Source organism: Heliangelus exortis, chromosome 1, assembly GCF_036169615.1.
Source record: "Heliangelus exortis chromosome 1, bHelExo1.hap1, whole genome shotgun sequence".
NCBI lineage: Eukaryota > Metazoa > Chordata > Aves > Apodiformes > Trochilidae > Heliangelus > Heliangelus exortis.
This window is the reverse complement of record NC_092422.1, coordinates 70,052,142-70,075,202: the sequence shown is the minus strand read 5'-3', so window position 1 is coordinate 70,075,202 and position 23,061 is coordinate 70,052,142.

Below are 23,061 nucleotides of genomic sequence, written 5' to 3'. Positions count from 1 at the left end.
GAAGACAACCATGTATTCAGATAGTGTAGCTTAACACAATAAAGGTATTGTACAATCAGCGACTACAATAAAAAGTACCAGCTTCCATAGCTAATTTAATATTGTCTTGTGGCTTCATTAGGAAGTAGGTATGCATACAAAACTGTTCTGCTTTTCCAGATAGCTTTATATGCAATATCCGTAGTGCTGCTAATGAAGTAAATAAAAGGAAAACAAATCCCTGCTGGATCCTAGTTTGTTTAATGATATGAAAGGTCTCATTAAACGAATGGCTATTGTGTACAAGTATTCCGCAACATTTTGAATATTAACAGTAGAATAAGGAGTGCAGTTGGGAGCATAATATGTATTCTAGGTTTATCCTACTGCCAGAATAATGGTCTGGACTAACATTGGAAACATTTAATTATTAAATACAAAATTAACATATTTGGCTTTCCATAGAAGATTTGTATTTAATAATTTAATATTTGTTTCAACTGAACAATACAAACATAGTTATTTAACACCTGAAAGGCGGTATTTCTGTAGCATTATTTTGCAAGATGTTTCAGGTTTTTCTCTTCCATTATGTACTTGTGCCTCTTACATGTCATATAACAGCTTCTGAAAATATTTTTCAGATTTTAACACCAAAGCGAATATAGATAATATATTCCCCTACTAAGTGTAAATATGTTATAGAAATGTTCTTTTTATTTGATGATTAAAAATATTTCTAAAAAGTTTTTATAGATATTTATCAACATAAAAGGGAAGCATTCTAACTTATCCAGATTACAGTGTTTGATAAAACTTCATAATGGTTAGGAAGCAATTATAATACAGTAGTGACTGAGCCTATTAACTCTTTAATTTCATTTCAGAGAGAGGAGATGAAAAGCAAGATAATATTTTGCTTTTTTGATAATGTATTTGTCGTTCTTAAAGTTGTCCTTCCTAAAGCTAACATCCCTTTAGGATGGGACCCTATAGGAATCTGAACAATCCTGGGAAAGCAGGACTGATGAAACTCAAATAAAATGTACAGATCTAGTCTTATAAAATGCATTGAATACACCTCTACTGAGGGAGACAGGATGAAATGGCCTGAAGTTGCATCTAGGGAGGTTTAGAGTAAATATTAGGAAGAATTTCTTTACTGCAGGAGTAGACAGGTGCTGGAGTGCACTGCCTGGGGGGATGGTAGAGTAACCATCCCTGGATCTATTTAAAAACTGTGTAGATGAGGTACTTCAGGACATGCTCTAGTAGGCATGGTGATATAGATATTGATAAACATATTTTATTTATTTTATTAGGGAGGGGGATATTCATGGTTGGATCTTAGAGGTCTTTTCCAACCATGAAAATACTGTGATTCTGTGAAAAAGGATCAGTGAAGCTTCAGTTTGTCTCTACTATAATCCTGTGGAGCGTATATTGCCACTCCTCATTGTAAAGTCATGCAGTCCTAGCTCCTTAGTACAAAATGGGTTTACTTCCTCCTTCCTCCTCTGCGGAAACAACCTTTAATCCAGCAGTCAATATTCTATGCTGACAACTACATTCTGACTGACAGGAAAAAGGCCTTCAGGCTGAGAAGTAAAAATCACCCTTTCCCTTCTGTTACTGCCTTGAGAGGCTGACAACATTCATGCTGATGGGATGGATTTTTCCAAACTGAGGCTGTCCTAAGCCCAGAGAATAGAGTAGGGTAGAGTAGAGTAGGGTAGAGTAGAGTAGAGTAGAGTAGAGTAGAGTAGAGTAGAGTAGAGTAGAATAATAGCTAAGGTTGGAAGGGACCTTAAAGATCATCTAGTTCCAACCCCCCTGCATCACCAGCAACACCTTCCACTACACCAGGTTGCTCGAGGCCCCATCCAACCTGGCCTTGAACACTTCCTGGAAGGGAGCAGCCACAACTTCCTTGGGCAACCTGTGCCAGTTTGTTTACCATCCTCACGAATTTCTTCCCAATGTCTACCTAAATCTCCCTACTTCAACTTTGACACCCTTTCCCCTTGTCCTCTCACTACACACCTCTGTAAAAAGCCCTACCCCAGCTGCCTTGTAGGCCCCCTTCAGGTATTGGAAGGTTGCTACAAGGTCACCTCAGAGCCTTCTCTTCTTCAGGCTGAACAACCCCAACTTCTTGAGCCCCTCTTCATAGGACCGGTGCTCCAGACTGATGATCATTTCAGTCTCTCTCCTCTGGACATGTTCCAGGAGCTCTATGTCCTTCTTACGCTGGGGACTCCAGAACTGTCCCAACTCCATAAAATGCCCCAACCTTCCTACTTATAACTTGCATACTGTAAACCCTACAGAATATGCAGGGGCAGATCTGGTTCATCTATTCTGCTTCTGATCACGATGCTGTGATTTTTCTATTAATTTTTTCACAGGCATGGATTTACTTCAGCAGTTTCAGCTTCTCAAATGAAACTGTAGTGGGTGTTCATAGTTACATAGATTTAATCCTCAAGGGAAGCCTTCATACTGTGCATTTCTTACAATCAATACTTTATGTATAAATGGGCCACACCATTCTCTTTCTAACAATTCTATTTATTAAGCACCTTAAACTGGAACGGATCCTTAGGTCTTACGATTGCAAATGAAATGCATATATTTATTTTGCTATTAAAATGAAACTCCAAAGTTATTTCCAAGTTCTCCTACAAAAGGGTTGTCTAGTGCAGACATTTTATGCCTGATTCTTAAGCTTACCTGTTTCACCACTGCCATTTGGTGCACAGGTGCACGTGCCTGAAATTCTGACTTCTGGTCAGGTTTTTGAGGAGGCTTGGAAAATTACTTGCAGAAATAGAAACAGTACCTTCAGTCTAGTGTAATTTAAATTTTTTCAGGGAATTTTCATCAACCAGTTAGACAGGCCATACTGACGTTCTCATGAATATTGTACATATTAACAACAAATTAAATACTGAGTATTGCTGAAATGGTGTGCATAGACTTGCACATTTCATTATTGTGGGGAAAAAACATATCTGACCCATGAAAGAGTATTAAATGTAGTTTATACTCTGCAAGCAACTCTCTGCTTAGGCATGAAGCTACAAAATACTTAATGTCTGCTTATTAATGTTTGCTTTTTTTGCATGATCATACAGTTACTTTCCGGTTTTCTTTCTGATGACGTGAATGTGATCTGAGATGAAGGACAGTGGAGGGAGGAAAAATTTTACTCTTCAGGCGTGTTCTGCTAATGATTTGTGCTGGCAATGTCCTTCCAAAAGAACACAAAGGCTTGTATTCATAGTACAGAAAAAAATATTTTTAAAGCCCGATAGAATATTTTTGCCACATTTTTGTATGTATAAAGGTACTTTTTATTTTGTTTTGTTACTAAACTCTAACAGTTTAGGAGCAGGGTGTTTCCTAAATAAATTCATAACTGACACAAGACAGAGCTTAAGGACATAGTTAGAAAAACATTACTAGCAACAGAATTTTTCTCAGTCTCCTGTTATAATTATACCTTTATTGGAAAGCAGAGGCTTTGCAAAGGATTTTACAAAATATATTACATAGAAGAAGAAAAGAGTAAGACTCTAAAAAGTGAGAAGGTATGCAAGGAGTTTCTAGTGACATTTTTTTTTTTTTTAAGGATCTGTCTATTTATCGTTGTGTTTAGAGATAAGAAAGGCTGAAGGATGATTTTCCAAGCAACACAGAATAACTCACCAAATCAGATATTACATTTGAGAAGCAGGGGATGTGGACTTTCAACAAGAACTGCAATACATACCACAATACTTTTAAATCCTATATGGTATCCATAAACTGCAAAATCTTCTAATAGACAAGAATTTAAGCCTCAGGCAGTGCATGAACAGTAAGCATTTAACAACAACAAAACTCCCATCTCATTTTTTGTCCACTTGCTGTGTGCAGTTTAATTCATTTTATTGTTTCATATTTCAGCTGATCTCACACTACCTTGCCACAATACTAGTCAAGAAAGTGTATGGAAATTAGATAGCAAGCCTCTGGCACAAGTTGCTCATTGCAGTGGAGTCAGAAGAAATTTCTTCCAGTGTGTAGTTCTGAGTTGCATTATGGGATAATTTAATTTCAAACTCCTATGTCTTTCCTGTTGTGAAAAAAAAAAAGAAGGAAAAACTATGAAGCGGGGGAAAAGAAAATAAGGAATTCAAGTCTTTTTTCCCTAAAACAGCCATAACTAGGAATGGCAGAAGGGACGGATAACGAAATGAGACTTCCTCCTGCCTTTACTGCTGGATTTAGAGCAATTTTAGTTGCTCCAATTTCTTTTCCACTGCATGTAGGTTTTTTCTTTCTCTCCACTTGCATGTTTTACCAGCTTTAGCACTTTTCCCAGCTGAATGAATTTTTTTCCAAGCTAACTCCCACAACAAATTTTCAGAGATTCTTTGCATTGGAACTAACATCTGGATTTTTCCCTACTGGTCTTTTATAATAGGCACCAGGTGAAGCTCAGGAACCTTTGAGAAATGGTGCTAGCTATTCAGGACAGAGGTCTTAACAATACTTATATTAAAGAAATATTTTTCTGGAAGACTTCTAAATGACTCTAGATATGAAAATGCAAGAGGAATAAAATGGAAGAGAGGGCAAACACCAACTCTGTATCTTTACAAGATAATTGCTCTCCAAAAATAATATTATGTTCTAAGGTACCTCTCTTCGACCCCAAAATTCAGTACACACAAATATTTCTATTTGCTTCAAAAAATGTATGCATCTGGCCTCCAAGCATGTTCAGAAGGTATTTTTAGCACTTAAATTTCTGATTTTTCAGGGTCTTTGCTGAAATTGTTGTTAGCAATGTCATAAGAAACACTGATAACCTACATTATTTCAGGCATGGCTATGATGCATAATTAGTCACTTTGGTGCACAGATATACCTAAACTGTGTTAACTGGAGGGCAAAGGGCCTTCTGTATATTTTCCCATAGCTCATTTTTAGAAGTGTCAACAAAGTTTTGCTTACCCCAGAATGTCCAGGTGAGGCTGGCAAGACAGTTATTTGAGTATTTTGCAGATATCTTCCACAGATATGAAGAGAGATTGAGGCAGACAGTGGATACCTGTCTTAATAGCACTATTATGCCAGAACTTCCCTGAGCGAGCCAGCAAAATTTTCCAGATGGCCCAACATCCAACTTTCATTAATGAGTACACAATGGCAGGAGATATACTCTTAACATGCAGATAATGCCAGATCTGCTCCTGAGTTGACCACATCCCTGAAAAAGGACACAGCCCAGAAACCATCTGCATTATTTTCATTCTTCCTGGGTGGTGTATTTTGTACATAAGCTAAGTTGCTTTTCATGGGGCAGGACTGTGACAGAGACAAGGAAACTGAGTTGGCTCATATGAAGGCCCTTGATAAGAATGAGTGAATTGACCTGCCAGTGTTATGCACTATGCACAACATGGGCATGTGCTTCCAGCTTATCTTTTTTATGTATATGCATAAATTTGCTGTAACTTTGCTTGAATATGAGACAATTCCATGTGTGTTGGATCAATGTGTTAATAGTCCTTTGCCATGCTCCAATATCATGCAACTATTTAGGTTAGAAGGAACCTGTGGAGGTCAGTCAGTCAAAGCAGGGCTAAATTAGGGTAAATCAAGTTGCTCATAGCCATATTCTGTCAAATTTTAAATATCTCAGGGGATGGAGATTCCACCACCTGTTCCAGTGTTTAATAACTTTCTTATTGATGCTCCTCAGTATCACCTGTGTCTCCAGTGAGAATTTTTATTTTTATTTTCATTTTAATTTCAATCTGAAAATATCTCTGCCTTCTCTGCAATTAGATAACAGAAAAGAGCATCTAGATTCCTCTTTAACACTTTCTTTTCCTCAAGGCTAATCTCTCCAACAATTCTTGCCAGTTTATCAATATTTCTCTTGAGTCAGGGAGCGCTTAAGTGAGGAGCCACAAGTGGTAAGTAGGAAAAAAAAATAATTGCCTTCAACCTGTTGACTGTAATCCTAGTAATTCAGCCCAGTATTCAATTAGCTCTCATTTCCTCAAGATGTACTGCTGATTCAGTTAGCATCCTTTTTTTGCAGAAATCCTTAGCTAGCCACTCCCCAGCCTTCATGAATTCATTGAGCTGTGCTGTGAGTATACCTGTATCCAACCTGTGTCCAGCTGTTTCTAAACTGTCCTAAACTGTCATTTTTCTTTCTTATCATAAGCCCGGACCTCACTCACTACCTCCACTTCTCTGATGATCACAGGGTCACAGAAAGAGGCTATTGCTTTCATCACCTGTGTTCTGCTCACTCTCCTGGGACTGTGCCCTGGTGCAGCAGCACAGCAGCTGGAACTGCCAATGCTGGCTCACCCTGCCTGCTCACAATTCCCTCCTCTAGCAGCTCCCTAAAATGGGCCTCAAGGCAGGATTTTCTGCCACTTAGAATCATCGAATCAATAAAGTTGGAAAAGACATCTAAGATCATCAAATCCAGTCATCAAATCAACACCACAAGCCAACTAAACCATGTCCTCAAGTGCTACATCTGCATTTTTTTTAACACACGAAAAAGTCAACGTCTGTTCTGCTGAAATCTGGGATCTTCAGTCTGCTACTGGTCATCTTCCAGTTTCCTTGGAATCTTTAATTTTGGCATCTCATGGTCACTTCAGTCAAGGCTGCCACCAGCTGACCAGTTCTTTATTGATGTGTGATTAAAGCATATCCTCCAATGCACTTCTCATTGTAGGCTTTTCCAGCAGAAATATTTAAGAATTGTACCAAGTACATTCCAGAACTTTCTATGTCAGCATGTCAACAGTAAAGGTTCTGTTGGTTTCTTTTGCCCATTTCTAAGGCAAAAATATTTGTCCATAACATGCCATGAGAACTTCATTATATTGCGCTTAGCCAGATAAAAGACAACAGTCTTGGCCTCTTCTCTTGTACTGGCTTGACTGTTTTTGAAGGGCAACATACAAACCATTCATCTTTGCACAGAAGAAACCATTCTATGTACTATTAAATCCAAGTTTCCCACTATTACACACAAGAGAGCAGAGCTTGTCCTTCAGTGGTACTTATTGGATACTCTACTAGCAAACTGAATGATTTCAGGGAGTGTTCCTGGACTGAAATTCAATCATCCATGTAGGAGACAAGGGATAATCCTCAATATACATTCTGCATACAAGAACCCTTTTTTGGGAGTTAAAAGAATTTAACCATACAAACGTAGGCCACTGCATGCCAGTGAAACTCAGTGCTAGAGAATAACCTTCTTAACCTTCTGGAAATATTTTCTGCTACAGACAAAACTCAACACTCTAACCACCTAGATGAAGGAGGTCATATCTCTTATTTTAGCATTCTTGTCAATATTTTTATTCCTATTTATATTGAAAATTTTAACTAGATAGAAGCTTCCTCTGTAATCTCCTCTTCCTTCAGTCTCCAAGTACTTTATTTAGCAGCAAGATGACTGATCATAATGAAGGAGGCTGTAATGTCGAAACCACTTGTTTTTATTATCACTGAATACAGCAACTGGGAAAATATAGTATGTATTGACACTTCAGATTCAAAAGAGTCAGGAGAGAAAAGGGATAGTAAAACATATATCACAGACTGATGAAGATTCAGTAAGTCTCTAATATCTGTAGCTGTCCATTTCCACATAGGATCGCTAAAACTTGTTATTAGAAGTGCAGATTAATGATATTTAGGCATGCTTAACCTTAAAGTTAAAAGGTCAAAATAATTTTCTATACCAGTGGCATAGCAATTTTGATGTATTTTTCATAACTTTTTTTTCCTCCCTTTTTTCTTCTGTTCAGATTGGATTCATAATGTAAAATAGTTTCTGTCAAGTGTGCAATGCATACCTAAGAAAAATCCATTACCATATCATAAAGTGTTTTATACTGTGAAGCAATATGTACAATACACCTGAGATTAATAAAATGGTATTGTACTTCAGGCTACATCTTCATTTTAAATAACTAGTGACTCTAATTAAAGGAACAACAAAGGTAATAGCAAGTGCAGCACAGATATTAGTTTCACTCCATACACACAGTGGCTTCCAAGACATCCTGCAGCTTTTTCCTAGAAGAAGCACAGGGTTTTTGTCCCTAATACCAAGAAAGTAATGGACTTTCCACTCATCTTTACCATCCACAACTGGAAGTCAAAAGAAGACAGGGATCTGGTCCCACATCCATTTACAGTGTCTTCTTAGCAATTTGCTGGATCTTTCTTATAATCAGGTCTATAACTCAATTAGTTTTGTTTTGTTTTTCTCATATCCTTTTTTATACAGACCATGTTTAAATGAGTGGTACTTGGTATCTCCAGCCTAATAGATTTCAGTCCACTACATGAAAATATGTATTATCATAATTTTTTGTGTTCTATATATATTTGTATTTCTTAAACTATTGTTTTTGTATTTCGTATTTTCCGTGCTTTCTTATTATGATTAAAAAATATTCATATCAGAAATACTTTATAAATCTTGATTTTGCATCAGATGTACCTCTATACTAGAAGATAATTTATTTTTTTAACTTGTGTCTTTTAGAAAAAGAGATAAAAATTAAAATAAAACAGAACTTACTAAGAAGTATATTAAATATTTTATAGATTAACTTTTTTAAAGGAAACTAATCAAAAGGGAAGAAATTGCATTCTACTATAACATTAATCACATTTCTTTCTGGTATTAGAAGGGAGTGATACACATATATTTTTCCTAATTCATATATCAGAACTAGAACTATAAGAGATAAAATTAACAACTAATTTACAGTAGTAAGATATTGCTTAAGAATTCTGACTCCATGTTTATAAATATAATCCATAACCTTTTTATTAAGGTTTAATGGAAGAAAGCCATACTAATTTTATGTTTCAAAACATTTTTTAATTTTGAGAATTTCTAGTAATTTCTGCAGTACATGATTACTAAGTATCTAGCTGACTTACGATATGTTTGTAAGAGCTAGCTTGAGACTAAGTGGGAATTCATAAATCTGAACCCAAAGATTTTCTTTAGTCCTTATCATAAAATCAATTAGAGCTTTTCTCTGACAGGAATGCATAGATACTATCCATCCAAGAATTTTCCATCAAAATCTTTTGGATACTCATCCTGACATTCCTAAATGCTGAAAAAGTTAGGTAAATCACCTAAAGCTCAGTCTTATCAGTTTTTTCAGAAACTAACAGTGAAACTTTTTTTTTTTTTTTTTTTTTTTTTTTCTCTCACTTCATATATTAGTGTAAAGTGCAGACAGGAATTTGTAGCTTGTGTAAAAAACATATTTTGTACAAAGTTAACATACTGAGCTTGAATTTTCCTCCCAGTGTTCAGAAGACATTCCGGTCAAAACGTGCACTTTATTTTTCATAGTCTACATAGTCTTTTTCTACATAGTCTTTTCTAAATAGTCTACATAATCTTTTTTTTCTACATAGTCATCTTCATAGTCATAAATTACACACCAGCTTATGAGAGTTTCCTCAGCATGGCTGTATCTGATTGGTATTAACATTTTCAGTTTGCAGTGACTGTTAAGTTTCAGACATTCTAATTCTAGGATATGAGTTGATATATGTCTTTTGCCATATTTTACCATATTTTACTGAGTATCACAATGACTTCAACTCCACCAGATACAAAAGAGGGATCACAATAGTTCTACACTAATCTGCACAACTTTGTTAGCTTATTGGTAAGGCAAATTCCAAACTGAGTGGAAAATTCCAGGGGAAATAATTAGATGTATTATTCCTATGAACAGACTGGAAGGGAAGTTCAGGATGTCCAGTTCCCAAGAATGTTCACTGTAGAGTGAAGAATATTGATAATGTTTCCATATTTATTCTTTGTACCTAGGAGAATGCAATTAAGACTTGCTCTTTTTTTGGGTGTTTAGTTTCTTGGCTTTCTGTCCTTAATTGAAATATAGCTACACAATTAGATGCAAATTTAATAGTATGTAAGACTCAATAAAGATTATTTCATAAACTCATTTGAATAAAAATCATCCTGCAAAAAATATTTCATGAGCATATGCAGAGAAACCATATTTAATACAGCATGTTCATCTTTGAAAGCACAGGGCATCTCCTTTGGCATATACTTACCTTATATTTCTTATCAGGAATCATTATCATTTGTAGAATTCTTGACAATAGCTATATTTTTCTATTTCTATGATTTTTGTATATACCCTTTCTCATTGTCTTGTTAATCATTCCTTGGCAACCTGTTCATTAAAACAACACAAAGCATCCTCACTAAAGGAACAAAGTTACTGAATTTTTGTATGAATGTTTTTTTTAGGGCCCTTTTTTATTTCTTCATTATAGTATCTCCCAAGCCTAACTTTTTGGCTTTTTATTTCCCCTGGTTTTATCCTATGATGTAAATGTCCTTTTCCTCCCTCAGTGTTCATTTTCCTTGTGAATAAAAGCTTCTAAAGAGTTTTGAATTGCCATCTGTCTTTCATTAATTGCCATGACTCTTGTCAAAATTTCTTCTGATGTCTCCACCACAAAATGATGGTTATAGTTTTCTGTGAGTTTTCAGAAATAATAGTGGTACAAATTCTTTTTTAGCACTAACAGAGACTCTGGCAAAGTAAGATTTATGCAGACGGTTTACAGATCACAGTTCTCTAGTTTTCAGTTTAAATATTTTTTTCTTCATTTTCTCAGTATTTGTTCTCACCCTTTCCCCAGTATTGAAAAAAACAAAACAAAACAAAAAAGCCCACCCCTTGCAAACCCAGACTGAAACTGTGGTTTTGCCACTTTTACTGTATTCTTTTTTCCTATAAAATCTGAAAATACATGTTCATTTTTTAATAAATTTTCAGATGCACCAAGATTATATTTGTAATACAAATATTTTGTATCATAACACATCAATAATATCTATTACAGTAAGTAGAAAAGCATCAAGAAATAAGAAATAAGAAAGAAAATTGTAAATGAGCATTGTGGAAAGGTGAAAAGTGGATAAACTGAAAAGCAAATTACTTCACGTTAGCATCTGTCAGTTCATGTACTGAATATGGCTTAGGAATTTGGTTTTTGATATTAAAACTTCAGCCTTTGAAAAGTTTACAGGAGGACGAGGAAAAACGTGTTTTGAAGTACACTAGAAAGTTTTTTCCTGATCCCCATCCATCACATCATTGTACCTCAGGGGACAACAGTCAATACAGGAATCACTGTTTAGCAGCAATGCTGCCGACTGTTACTTACAGATAGAAATATTCTCTCTAAGTGTAATTTGTGGTTAAGATGAATAAATAGAATCTTTTTAGAAGGAAAACTAGGTGACCATATCTTCACTAACAAAATTGTGACAGTGTTTCTTCATCAAGTCAAAATAAGGACCTGTTACCATTGGAGCTAACAGGAGGAGACTGCACAGATGAGAGAGGGCACCTTCATTTGCCACCACCACAGCTGTCTGTGCTGTACATCTGCAGCTGTCAGTTGAAGATTTTGCTCAACATGGATATCATAACCAAAAGACATTGTGGAATTGAAAACTTCTCCAGTTCAAAGAACATTTCCTGTGGGATTTGGGGCTTATTAGCAGTCCCTTAAAAGTCCCACTTCTGTCATCATTGCCACATTCGCCATTATGTGGAAACTCAACAGGTAAAAGATAAAGACTTCCTAAGTTTTACCCTCAGTGGGCTGACATAATTCTGATTTTTTTAGAACAAATTTGAGGAAACATGCAAACACCCTTGCACATAACTGTCACACAGTTCACTTAATTAAACAAAATATATTTTCTTTCTACACAATTTTCCCTGTGATTTACTTCTTTTCAGATGAGCAAAAAGGTTTTTCTCTGTGACCTCAACAGTGCCTAGTGTTTCTGTGAAGTCTGACAAACCTGATCACTCTTCTCTAAGGACTGAAATCACTGTCAACACAATGACATCCATAGAGTCAACAAAACTAAACATGTGATCTACTGATTCATTTGAATAAGACTGCACAGTATAATATTTCTTTCTCTGATAGATGGTATAGGACATCTGCTTTTTCTTCCACAGTTTCTTTTTTTTCCCTTTCTGTCTGACATACAGTCCTGCATCTTTATAGAACTTTTCAGTCTGTGAGAGACTATCATCAAAATTGTCTTAAGGAAGACTTAAGCCTTTTTAGTTTTGGATTATAGAATTTACACATGACGCGTGATCCAAATTCTTATTATCTTTCCAAACAGTTCCATACAAGAGCTTAGTGGATGTCCAAATATTGATGGAGCTGGATTTCTTTCATATTCTCTTTAATTTCTGTATTAAATGCTGATATTCTGTATACATGCATTGCAACCCTTTAAAAGAGTCTGAAAAAGTGGATAAATTAATATATAGCATTTGTCGGAACGGCTGCCTTGGAAAGCAGGCGTAACAGGTGGCATGATGTATTAATCTTCTAATAACTAGTTATTTGGCTTTAACAAGTACCACAAAGATACTGTTAAATAAAAAAATAAAAATTATTCATTCTTCTTGCAAAAACAAACAACACCAGTACTTTCCTCAGCAGTCTTGTGTATACAATTTATATACAGGGGTGTAAAGAATTAGCTCCACTTTCATTGCAGTCTCTCTACTAGTTAGGTAAAATAAATACCACAGTTGTGCTTAATCCACATTGTCTTTGTTCCTCCTCTTCCAGGATACAGATCTTCAATAGTCATACCAAAAATACTTGCATAATCACAACCTCCCTCCTCTGATTTCATGACAGTACCATCTCTGCACTCTACAATGTAAAATCTCCCCTTTCTCTTCCATTTCATTCTTCTGTCTGCTTAAGATTCTTAACTCAGCTGGCTGTGTGAAAGAGGTAAGTTTTATTTAAGATGTTGTGTGCCAATGCTCAGCCTTTTTGAGCAGAAGGTGCATTATGCATCACTGTTTCCAGAGGCAAAATATAACTTCCTTGGGTTGCTCTGATTTAATTCTACATAATCTACAACTTTATACCTTTCTCAGGCAGCCTGAACTTTTTCTTTAGACAGTTCTATGTCTACAGCTTTATTAGTTTGTATTTTTCTTTCTATTTTCTCTTACTCTTTGATCATATGTAAAGATTTGTACTAGTAGACCTGGTATGAAAAATTAAGAGGCTGTGTTGACACCTCTAGTAAAATACAATGTGCAATCTTGAATCTTAATTTTATGTAATTAGAATATAAACTGAAAGAACATTTCAAAATAATATTATATTCTTTATACTACTAATTAATATAAAACCAAATATGACTTTCAAAATGTCAGAGATGTGTAAGGAAATTATATTATGATGTCACTTTGATGGTCACTGAATAATTTTTTTTTAGTTGGTTTTTTTTTTGGTTTTGGGGTTTTTTTTTGGGGGGGGGGGGGGTGTTTTTTGTACTTATATTTCTCTATTTCTTTCTGGCTGTCCATTGTTCTGCTACTATTCTGTCTGCTAATGAGAGGCTGAGCTGCAGCAAGATGTTTTGGTAGTCTGGGCATTCCAGTCCCCACACCAGTGCTCTTTCATTCTCCTGCTAAATATGTCTTTCCAGATTCCAGGGCTTTCTTCTTCTAAGCTCCATAGACTACACCGGACTTTTGGGTTCCTTACAGTTACCACTGCCACCACTGCTTCTTATCACACCAAGTCAGGAGATGCTGTCATTAGAAATCTGACATATTTTCACTTCTTGGCAAACCCCACTGTACTCTGAGGTGCCAAAGTTGAGCAATGCATACAGCTGTAATACTGCACTTTTGGCCATAGTTCCATATTTTGACCTATTTCTGCACAGATAAAGACTTCCTGCTGTATGAAAGCTTTTAGGTTTTTTTACTTCTGCATCATGGAATGGGAGAGGAAATTGATACCTTAAGTTTTCACAAATACATTCCAAGCTAGAAAAATTGATCTAGAATGTAGAGATTACAAACTGATGAAAGAACTTTAATTTTTCTTCTTTAGTGTTCTTTTTATTTTGCTAGGGCAGTCTCTTAAATGAAGTCTTTCTCTCGTAATCAATAGTTTATTTGTGACTCCACAGTTTCTGTTAGAAAGATTCAGTGGAATATTTCCAACATGTTTTGACCATAAATACACACATATAAATATAATTTTATATTATATAAATAATTTATAATAACAAGAAGAAATGTACAAATACCGCATTGTAATCAAAAGAGTTCAGAATAAATTCAAAAGTGGAAAAAATAAAATTAGATTTGTAAATTAGATTTGAAATTTTGTATCAACAAAACGGTTTAAAATAAGCTATAGAGAATATTAGACATGCAAAGAACTAAGATGGTAAAACCCATCTATGCCATATTTTCCAGAACAGTAAACCTGAAAAGTATAGCATGACTGACAATATACATCTGAGAACTGAGCAGCAGCTTTTAATGTCTGTAGAAAATAAAGGTTTTAGAACATTTAGACAGAAACAGGATTACGGGATAATAATAATAAGCCTTTGCTCTGAAGGTCAAGAGAAAAAAAAAAAAGTTGAAAAAAAGGAAAAAAACTAGGAAAGCAGTAAATTTATAAGAAAACCTGAGAGGCAGTCTTTGTAGGAAGTAGTTAAGTAAAAATGAAACTCTTAAGTACATGGACAATTGCTCCATGTGTAGTAGTCAGAAACTAGGAAGACTGTGTTCCCTTACATATTGACTGACCATGAAGAAAAAAATAAAAACTTGACCTTTACAAAGCACAGTTGGTTTGCCTATTTTAATACTATTTTTCCATGTGCTATGGTTCAAAGCAGGGACAGCAATAAGCAATCTAAAAATGTCTAAGCAATTTCTAATATGTATCTTATATATGAAATTTAAATTTATCTTTCTATTTTGTGTGTATAGCTTTGTCTTAAAATTGGTCGTGTAACCAATTCCCCTATTTCCATGAAAATTTTACTACATTACTTGTTCTTTCTGATTTTAGTTTTTTGTCTTCCAACTAAGTATTACAGGTTTTTCTTTTCTCTTTGTTTCAAATTAAGACTTTTCTGCTACTGATATATATTTAAATGCAAAAACAAAGTATTTAAAAACAGCATTTCAGATCTTATGACCTTCATACCTTCTCTTCAAATGAAGAAATTGACTTTTCCTCTGATTTCTACTTGGAGAACCATTAAGTCACTGTTTTGGTACCCATGCTAATTCAGTCTGCAAAGATATGTCTGTGCTTCCCCAGAGGTGTGGTCAAAATTTCCATGTGTGGAAATGCCTACAATTTTGAAAAACTGTCATTTCTGACTGTAATGGAAACGGAAAGCTAAAATATGAAAGGAAAAAAAAATATCAAACTACAATCAAAACAACTAAAATGTAACTTCAGTCTTACATTTCAAGTGAAAATAAAATCTCTATATAAGATATTCATCCCCCCTCAAAATATTTTGAAACTCTATGCCTTTTCTTTCACACATTCTGGAGAACCAAACACATTGAATGTCAGAAAGACAGGTCTGAATGAAGCACTTTGAGCCACCCAGATCACCCAGGTGCTCAATGGAATGAAATCTCCAGCCCTAACACAGTGGAGACACAAGCAACCCCACACATCTCCAGGGCCAATCTGCCAGCTCTCCTACCACAGGTTCTATCTCAAATCAGTCTTGCCTTTTAGTAAAATTTCTCAAAAATGCCACTTGTTTTTGTTTTCGCAGGAGTAGATTTTGCATCAAAAATATGTTTGTTATTTCTTGTTGGTTAGCTTTATTTCCTTGACCCGTTCTATTTCCCAGGATATTTTTCCAAGAAGTAAGTCCCGTGAGGCAAGAGCTTGGCTGGGTCAACAGGCTCTGTCCTGTTACAGAAGCTTTTTCAGATCAACATTATGCCTTATAAATAAGAACATTAATGATATTAACTCCCTGACTGGTTAGCACAAAGTAAAGCACAATGTTGCCTAAGATAAAAACTGTTTCTTCACTGAAATAGGGCTTTCAGACCATAAAAGGAGAGTCTAATCATACTGGAGTTAATTTAAAGAGAAAACACTTGAGCTGTTTACTGCAATAAATCCAAGCCATCACACTCAAAGCTGCAGAATTACTGTGATATGCTATGTTTCCTGCTTGATTAGTTCTAGCTACGTAAATGTGGCTGACTACAGTTATCCTCTCATTATCAGAAGGTGACAGAAAAGTCAGTAGTACTAAAAATAACTAATATTAAATGTTTCATGATATCTTTATCTGTAAGGACTTCTGCATGCTTGTAAACAGAATAGGTCTTTCTTCAAGACAGCTTGGGCTAATAAATTTAAATTCTGGCAGAGGGGAAAAACAAAAAAAAACAAAAAAACCCCCACAAACTACCGATTCTCCGCTATGAAGAAATGCAACGCACTGCTTTTCTAAAAATCCAGTACTCATCTGGATCAACAGATGGACAAAACATTAGGCAATAGAAGGATACATATTTCAACAGATGGACAAAACATTAGGCAATAGAAGGATACATATTGTAGCCATCTACTCTCAGTGATGCTACATAGAGACTCAAGCATTCTGAGTGCTTGTCTCTGCTTCCTTATTTTCTCATGCATTTTTATCTGGTAGTTGTCACAGATTAAATATATGAACAATCCTAGGATCAGCCATTAAAGATTTATTCCCCTTTCCATGCACATAGTCAGTAGATGAAACAATAAAGGAGTCTTGCATTCTTCTCTCTGAGATTTTGACTGGAATAATATATATTGCTTCTAATATTGAACATCCCCCAAGCCCCTCTAGCCTACTGGTTAGGTGACCCATCAGGAAATAGGAGGAATTTGAATTTCCTCAGGCAGAATAAAAGCTTTGATCTCCCATATTCTCAATGGATTATCTGACCACTTCAATTGCAGATAAAAAGATAATCTTGGAGAATATGGTTGAAAGTCTGTGGATCAGTTTAAGGTCATTTTGCTCGAGGAACTGAAACAAAGAGTTATGCTTCTAGAAAAGTTTTTCTGCACCAAGGACTAACACCTTCCTGTGTTTCAGAAAGCAAGCAGCAAGTTAACTAAAAGCATTTTTAGATCATCAGAAACTTCTTTCACAACTTTTTTCACTTTCTGTCACCAAAGACAGAACCTTGGGACATTTAAAGACTATTGCTAAGTCAGGTGACTTGCAGCATTTTAGCTCTCTCTTCAAAGAAACGTCTAAAACCACCAGCCTCTACTGCACAATAGAAAAGAAGCAGACACAACAACCAACCATAAAATACTGCTGAATTGTTCAATTTCATGGTGTGTACAATTGTTGGCTTGCTGTGCATAAGAGGCAAACCATCAAAAACAGTTTCCAGTCAAGGAGTAATCAAGTGTTGGCTATAAACTTATTGAACTTTATACCATGACATTTTAAAAATTCCTCCTTGCCATTCTATACCACAGCTCTGTTCATGAAGACTGGCTAAATAAAAATGCAAGCAATCTGCCATTCAATGTCAGTTCTAGGGTGAACTGAATAACTCTGTGACCATAATGACTAGATATGTATTAACTGTGAAAGTATCATAGAGATTTTCTCACATGAGATTCCAAAATGGATTAGTTGGGATAAGCTGAATTCTATTCACAAGAAAGATAAAGAAATGCAGTGGCCTTGAGAAGGGAAATATTCAATATTTCAGGTATCAGGTCAGTTTATAAAGATAAGTATAACCCAAGGCCTTATGAAAGCTAGTTTTACTGTAGAAAAGATCTTGTTATGAAATGACAATACTATAATAATTTGAATTATTCCTTTAAACTGAAGGCATGAAATAGTTGATCAGAAGGCTGGAGAGCCTCTCCTGTAAAGACAGGCTGAGAAAGTGGGGTTGTTCAGCCTGGAGAAGAGAAGGCTCCAGGGAGACTTTATAGCAGCCTTCCAGTACCTGAAGGGAGCCTACAGGAAAGCTGGTGAAGGATTTTTTAATAGGTCGTGAAATGATAGGACAAGGGGGGAATGGATTAATACCCCATATTTTAGGTAAGAAACAGATTTTTTATTCATAGGATTCCTACAAGCACAACTTGATGCCATCAATATTTTTCACAAAAAAGTCCAATTTTTGTGGAATGTAGAAACCACAGCTCATTTGCACCATTTTCTGATCTCCTTGAGCATGTAACTTGTTGACAATATTCCTCAGAGAAAGTGAATTTATTTACATATATTTCTTAATTCATGTGGTGAGTGGTTTTCAGTATCAGATTTCATTGAACCGTGAATTGGAAGAACATATTGTTTTCTTTTATTGGTTCTTCAGTATCTTAAATTGTTTATAGAACTGTAGCATAGAAGTGCTGAAACAAAAAATATGACTCCTATCAACATTTTTAAAACCCAAGTTCCTTTTGATTATTGTACACTTTTGTTCATGATTCTTTGTTTTTATCTCTCTGTTCTACATGTAGTTTGACAATCTTCTGCTCCTTATTGTTTTGGGAATCTTTAGGGCATTATCCTATTTTCTAACCAAGATTTATCTCTGAGAAAACTAATGTTTACTGTTTCAGGGCTTGGGTTGAGGACTTGCAGAATTTTTTGCCATCACCTGAGTTTTACTTCCACAAGTTCCTACTGCCTCCTCCAAAACCACCTTGTTCTAATTGTCTGCAACCCTTGAAAAGTCCCAGGCTGGACTGGAGTCAGCAGCAGACAGTATCTGGAGGTAGGAACACACTGGATCAAATAATCAAAGGCAGATGAACAAAAAAAATCCTCCCAGGATGCAGGCATGGATGAGAACTTGGCTCTGGTGATCCCTCAGATTTATACTGAGCGTGACATCTGGGATGGAATACTCTGTTTGGTCAATTTTGGTCACCTGTCTTATCCACTCTTCCCTAAAGGAGGGTTGCAGGTGTGACCCCTTTACTCCTTTTCTCTTTCTCAGAACTAACTGGTCGCCTTGGTTCTACATATCATTTTCTATCCTTAACTATAAACATTGAGTGTTATCAGTCCTAGAAGCAGACACTGACTGAGAAACTTGCTGTCAATTTCAGCAAGTGCAGCTACTTACAAGTGAATTAGCTGAAAGTAAAATTACAAGACAGAAAATTAGTTACTTGCAGAGGTGCACCCATCTTCCCATATCTACTCAGCCTTGGCCATAGGTAAGGCCAGCACTGGAAAAAGGGAAGCTTTCAGCAACTTTGCACAGGAGCCCCCCCTCCTCCCCTCTCCCCACTTCCAAAGCAGCACTGCACTAACCCAAGAGAGTAATTTAGTACCTGTCTGTGGAAGCAGCATCCACAAGGACTCCCTTAACACCTCCTCCTTCCACTACGTACTGCAATTTGTAGCTTCATTTTGAACTGAAGTCTAAAAGGTCTAGATGTCTCCTTCATGATCCCATCTTTTTCTTATTCAAAATATGTGTTTTCTTTCTTTCAAAGAGAAGTCATTCCTGGGCCTATGACATTTATATCTACACATAAAAATATTTTAAAAGTTTAAAATGCTTAAACACATTGATCCTTCAGAGTCCAAGACTTACACATATTCCTGTGATTGATCATGCTTCTGCCAGTGTAAGGTCCCATACTGTATTTGTGCAGTATAAATATTTTAAAATTCCACTCTACATGGAGTTTTGTGAAACATTCAGCTCCCTTTAGGTCATCTTGAGACATGTGTGCATAATTCTAAGCACTCAATATTTAGGAATGAATCATAGCTCCAGATGTTTTCATTCATCTCAGAAATTTCAAAATACGAGGCATATTCAAAACATGGACTCAAGAGCAGTAATAGGGAGGATTTTGCCATTAAATGTCTCTACAGCGTGCCAGAAGAGCATGACAATAATTGCTTTATTTCCTCAGTGTTGATGCAGGCCTGTCACAGGAAGATCTGATTTTTTTCACTGGTGGAAAATAGCTGAGTGAATCACAGTCCCAGTGACTAAGAAATAAGAAACAGCCCACAGAGTTTGATGCTACTGCAGCCGTAGGTGTTTACTACCAGTCTTCATCACAATGGCAGGTTTAGATATTAGGCTTACAGCTGCCTGGTAAAGAGGGATTGAACAGCCCTTCTACTGTCTTTTAAATGAAAATAGGAAGTTAATTTAACAAGTTTTTAGTTCTCTAGGGTTTGCTGATTCCTATTTACTTCCAACTTTTTCTGATCTGGTTTGTAGTTAATTTCTGCAATTACACTAGCAGTAAATTTAGACTGATTTTTATTTCTTCAAGGAAACGAGACTTTGAACAATTTATGCAATGTACTCAGAGTCTGAAAGCCTTCCCAATTATTACTAAAGTTTTACTCAGTTGCTGAAAACATTAGTGTTATAATGACAGAATTTCACCTAAACTATTCTGTCATCAGAGCCTGCTACCTACATTAATAAAGATATTCTTTCATACACTAGACATTATCTTAAAAAAAAACACCATTATTCTAAATTCTGCCTTCTCCCTCCCTTAGCCATTCTATAATAAGTTTTGTCTGCCAAACTTGGATGGCATTTCCACTCGTCTTTCCTTAACAGCTGAAGAAATTCTTTCTTATCAGTAGTTTACATACCCGGAAGTGAATAACTTGGAAAAGCAGTAGAATCAAAGATACCAAACTTAGATTATTTTCTTAGATTGTCTTTATTTTTTTCTTTTTTTTTTTTTTTTTTCAGACATAGAATCATTGAATCTTTCGGGTTGGAAGGGACCTTAAATATCATCTAATTGCAAACCCCCTGCATGGGCAGGGACACTTTCCACTAGACCAGGTTTTATATAGCAGAGTATAAAATTATAAATGGAAACCTCAGTATCCATGTACGTCTTTGTTTTGGTTTGGTTTCAATTTCTGAGAGGATAATCTTTGTAGTTAAAAAAAAATAATGAAATAGCACATGTAGAAATATGTGTTTGGCTCCTGCAAATGTGTTCCCTGGCTGACAATTTTCTGGTTTATAAGGAATGTAATGGTCTTGCTCAGAAGGGTGTTCATGTCAGTTCAGGCTGACCTCTTTTTTTCATGTTTCAATAATTTTCAAATGGCTTAGTGTGCACCTGCTAAATGAGTTTCCTTTCAGATAAGTTTGAAGAGGAGTGAAGTTGCCAGATGGCCATTTAACTTAAAAGCTGCCTCTGACTAAGGCCAAAACCAACTAGTAAAACAAAGAGAGGAGTTGTCCATGCTGAATACACAAGCAGACACAGGACTAGCACAAGAAGAGCTCTTTCCAAAATGAAAACACACAGATCAGATATGAGAAAAATGGGGGCTGGAACAATTAATGTGATACAACAATGGGACCTATTATGATGGCTCCATCAGAAGTGGCAGTTTCTAACTCCTGTTCCAAATGTTGTGTTATTTGCGCTTCTTAAGCAAATTGGAGCTTTCTGCTGTTGGAGTTTTGATACACATTCTTTTTCACCAGTTAGTCAGTGTCTGTATGATACTAGAAAAAAACTGAATGGGGCTACAAACTTGGGTTATTAGAGTTCTTGGACTGAACCAATGCTTATAGCACTGGGAAGATGAGACTCATGGAAACATACTCCAGTTAGAGCTGGTTATTCCCCAAACTGGTCAACCATCCTGTTTCAGTCAGGAAGATCCACAGAGCAGGGTCCATACTACCCTCATTATTAAAGATCTTGTGTGTGTGTGAAATCTGGATGAGATGTGAGTTCTTGAGCTACATTTAAAGGTTATATTTTAGTTGTGAATGATGAAGTGTTTTACAATATAAAGTTCCAGTCTATTCAAGTATCTTATGAACACTGAGGAATTTACACTTCTGACAAATAAAGGGGTTTTATTTTTAATTTTTTTTTCAAAGAAGTGAACGCTGTCTCCCTCTATATTCTGATCATTTCCAGGATTACAGCCATGCATTTCTTTAGCTTTTAGTAGCTGTTTTGAAGTTACTAATTTTTGCAAGATTTCAGAACATACTAAAATATTTTCATATAAATATCCTCTGGGTTATAAGTAAAAACAATTATAACCAGCAGTGTAACTCTTATGCTTAGTTGATAGTATAAAGCAATGTTTAATAGGTTGCTCTAGTAACCATGCATCCTCAAGAGCCATTGGTTTTCTTCTTGTTTTACAAAAACTTTCTCAGGTCCCATTTTATACATATTGTAAAAGATGAAGCTATACTCATGAAAACTTTATATCTTCCATAGAAGGCAGCTTATTTAGCTTTGCAATAAAATAACCAGAGGCTTCTTCCTTCCCCAGAGTAGTTCATTACTGAAAGGAATGAAAATATAATCATAGCCACCAATAATCTTGGCTTTGGTGTGGGAGCAGAGAAATGCATTTAGGCTATTTTCATTGTCATAGAAAAATGATTGGAAGATAAAGTAAGAAAACTGAAAACAGCTATATATTTTTGCTGGTTATTGTCTTTTTGGTTCTTTAAAAATTTTCCATACAAATGGAAATCAGTTTTATGAAGAAAGATTAATTATTTCAAAGTAAGTGGGAGGTATGCTTATTTCTTTTTTATTTATAAAAAAATACGGTCTAAAATGTTAACCATATCAGTAGTAATTTCCAATTTTATGTCCTATATAATACTGGCAAAGACTAAGAAATAATGAAAACATAATCAGCCAAATAACTTAAAATAAAACAAACTTAAAATAAAAGCAAACTTTTATTCAGTTCATAAGAAGCCATTTCTGAATGCTACAAATATCTTAAAAGTCTTATTGAAAAGATTAGCTTTTGAAGTGAGAACTGAATTGTCCTTCCAGTATTCTGAGTTTTGACCAGTTTTGAATTTAATTCTCCAAGCTGAATCAAGAAGCATGGCAGCAAGCAACAAAAACCTCTGGTAAAAGCAGCAGTTCAAGTCAGATACTAAACAGCTTCCCACATTGTGTCATCTCTTGCATCTTGGTTAAATCAGTCTCATAACCATACTGGAGAAAGGAGTGAGACAGCAGCAGCTGCAAAGGGAGAGAATTAAGGGGATGAGATATATGTTAAAAGCATGGAGCCTTTATAGCTTTTCTAAATTCATTCCTGGAGACCTTCTTCAAGAAAGACTGATTTTATTTACTTCC